This window comes from Acyrthosiphon pisum, chromosome A1 (assembly GCF_005508785.2).
Source record: "Acyrthosiphon pisum isolate AL4f chromosome A1, pea_aphid_22Mar2018_4r6ur, whole genome shotgun sequence".
NCBI classification, from domain to species: domain Eukaryota; kingdom Metazoa; phylum Arthropoda; class Insecta; order Hemiptera; family Aphididae; genus Acyrthosiphon; species Acyrthosiphon pisum.
Window position 1 is genome coordinate 99,875,305 of NC_042494.1, and position 3,861 is coordinate 99,879,165.

Below are 3,861 nucleotides of genomic sequence, written 5' to 3' on the forward strand. Positions count from 1 at the left end.
CTGCTGGAGGCACTGCAGAGGCAGTCTCCGAATACTACAGACGGCAGACCGCGCCGTACATTAGGCAATAATAGGCAGCTACCGACTTTCATATAGCCATCATTCATCAATATTCAATAGGCAGTAGCCAGTAAGTTGTAACTTGCTGGCACGTGCAATGTACAACTACAGTTTGTAATTTATTAATGTTCATATACTATGATAAATGATAATGATTATTAAAACAATATAATGACATTTAAAAAAATATTTAGACTAAATTTAAGCAATTTAACCACGAAATTCATTTTGTGATATAAATAATTTTGTCTAAATATTTTTTAAATTCCATCGGATACCTATGGAAAATATTATAAACATAAAATAATATGATATAGAGTATTATACTATTAATACTGTTAAAATTACAATAAAATATCTAACTTACTTAGAAAGCAGCCATGAATTATTTTGCTCTGATACCCTTAAAGCAGTTTATTTTTCACTGTTGTCTGTTAAGATCACTCCTTGAATTTGCTTCAATTATTTGTTTCAATAGTTTAATTACTCAAATTCATGGTTTAATGTCAATTCAAAAAAAACTTTTTAAGATGTTTATCCTTTAAATGCCATGTCGAAAGAGAACCTTATTCGGGATATAGTGAACTCTCGGATTTATTCGGTATTGATACTGTAAAATATAGAATAAATACACAAAATTTATCATTTTTATTCAAACTCATTAATGGTAATTGGTAACATACTAACATAGTCCATTTCTTATTGGATGTTTAATATTTGAAGTGCCTATAATTTATACACAAATCATATAAATTTGCTCTACATGAAAATATAAATAAAAAAAACAAAGGAATCTTCTCCTATAAACGTCTTAGTGGCGGTAATAATTAATTATATAATTATACTAGCTGATCCCGTGCACTTCGTTACCCATTAAATGTACAAACTGTATATGACTAAAACTTTGTTCAATGTGTTGTTTAATATTCGGTGTATGATGTTCTAGATTTATCTTAACTTTTCTGTTACCCCGAATAAAAATTCTGATTCGCAGCAGTATATTATCAGATAGGCAATCTACTTGCGGTAGATCGCGAAACCCGTGCTGTTTGTACGTAGGTGTATGATTTAACTGTTAAGTATCAAATTTATACCAATTACCAAGTTTGTTGTTTTCACTTAATGCCAACTACGGTGGATTAATATAATCAATCTATACAAAATCCTATCCTAACCTAACCGTACTATAAAATCCGATGAATAAAAAAAAACACATTTAACCCTTTGTAAATTAACCTATAAGAAGATATATCTTTAGAAGATTTCAGTGGAAATATATGTAGTGTAACTGAAGAAAGATCTGACAAATTAAAATTGATACAAGTGTTTAACTTATACGTTTAGTATGAAAAAAAATATGCAAATGATATAGGTAAAGTAAATAATTAAAGATTTACTTATGTCTGAAAATTCACAAAAATACTATTTTGAAAAAGTTATTAATAGATAAGATTTAAATTAATTTATTCCAAGCTCCTCAGCGACAGCCACTGATAAATATTTTAAAGAATACGATATGTCGATATTTTATGTACTTATTTGATGTTGTGCATCTTTCTGGACTCTAATTTCTAAATCTTATAATATAATATTACCCAATACCTGCACAGATATGGAGATAATTTGTAGCACATCTCGTAAAGAAACTGCAAATGAAAAATAACAACTAGTAAGTTTAATTTCCGCCAAATAATTATCAGATTCTATAGTTCAGTTTACGGGTAAATTATATCTACCTATACTATATATTTTCATATAAATATGCAATAATTATTATCTATTGACGATTATTAATTATCATAATCTCTATAAAGACTAAAATAATATACTAATCCGTATTTTCCTAGTTTTAAGAACTATACGTCTATGCATTACCTATTTCTTTACATTATAGGTATATTATCACAATATTATAATTTACAGTAGTATAATACTAATATATATTATTATACCTACATATAGCATTTAACGTTTTCTCATATTGGGACTTTGCCACTTTGGTACATTTTTTAACAATATAAATATATAATAATCATGTAATGGTGTATGTGTATTGTGTATAGGTCATATTAGGCAGTGATAATGTGAATATGTGATATTAGTGATTATTATAATAGTGAGGTGTATTTGGCAATTGGCAATAACGTTGCAAATGAGTTATGGCCTATGGGCTGTCGGCTGTTGTGGGTCTTCGCTGATTAGAAAAGAATGTGTCAGACAAGGTGTGAGACGTGAGTATATCCAATTCAAGCCCCGCGCGGTAATCACTTGGCTCGGGTCTTGCAGGCTTCGAGTAAAATACTAAAATTATTAGTAGTAGGGTGCCAGTGCCACTGTGTCATGAAGACTAAAAGTTATAAGAAAACCTACCCTAGCCCCCAGTGGCGTGGCATAGGTATTAATTTAATTATAGATATTATAGTATAAATTGTAAGCGAGTATTACAAATATCACTTTATTTAAAACATTATTCTATTTTTCTTGAATTTATGAGTAATCTTGAATAACGTCATCATAAAAACTGTTTAATTTCTGGATTTGGGTCGGTATTTTTTTCAAGCGTGAAACGACAACGAATTAAAACGTCAAAAAAATTATATTATTATTATATTATACTAAATTATATTAATTATTAGTGTATACGGTCGGCGCTGGTGGCTATTCACGTAAACAGATTTAGCTGAATCATAGTGTAAGGATTAAGGATAATAATAATTATTATGTAGTATGCTCATTGCTCAATGATAAAAGTGAGCATATTTTTCAAAGGGCCAATATATAATTTATATACATATGCCCAGACACGGATCCAGAGCAAAGATCTGGGGGGAGGCCCAACAATTTTTTTACAACACAAATACAATTATAATAAAATATTACACTTTACTAAAAATGTTGTCATAATAGTAGGTATAGGTAATCAATGTAATAAATAAATTATTGATTATTTAATATATAAAGCGATAATGTGAAAGGAAGCTTAGATTTTGTTTATTTTTATTAAATATATAATATTTATATTTATAAAAAATTATGTCTGGGGGGCCCGGGCCCCTAGTCCCCCGTGGATCCGTCCCTGCATATGCCACCATAACTACGTTTATAAGTCCATGTATGCAATACGTGACCCCTCCGCCCACCATGACAACACTGTGCCATACTGCGGAAGTTCTTAATACCGGTGGCCCATCATGATTACTCAGGGGTCTACAGAGTGGCTGAATTTTTTTTAAATAACCCAAAAAATGAATAAACTAAGAAACTGGATTTGTATATTGTGAACTTTATTGAATATCTATATTTTATTATTTTGGTAAATTCGAGTGGTCCTTCATACTTCGGCGTAAACTGTGAAGTTGCCGATAACGTTACACCCGTATTCCACCTCACCAAAAACAACAACTAAACGGGACAAACCGTATAGGTGTGACCGCAAATGTCATTGGTAAAACTCATATGTATACTAAACTTGAATATAGTGATTAATTCACAACAATGTATTAACGAAATCTTAGTAATTAGTATTAAAATCATAACAATATAAATATTGTAAGTATACCTACTGCTTTTTTTTATTTATTTTTTTTTTTTTGGGTGAGGGGGGGGTGGGGTCCGTGGTTATACTTTATACATAAAAGGGGTCCATGACCCAGAAAAGATTTTAAGAACCTTGCCATACTGAAAAACGGTCACACGTATGCAATTTCAGAACGTGTTACACAGTCAGTGTACTTGGCGCAATATACCGATAACAACAATAGGTAAAAAATAGACCGTCATTTGATGAAAAATAATGCGGTA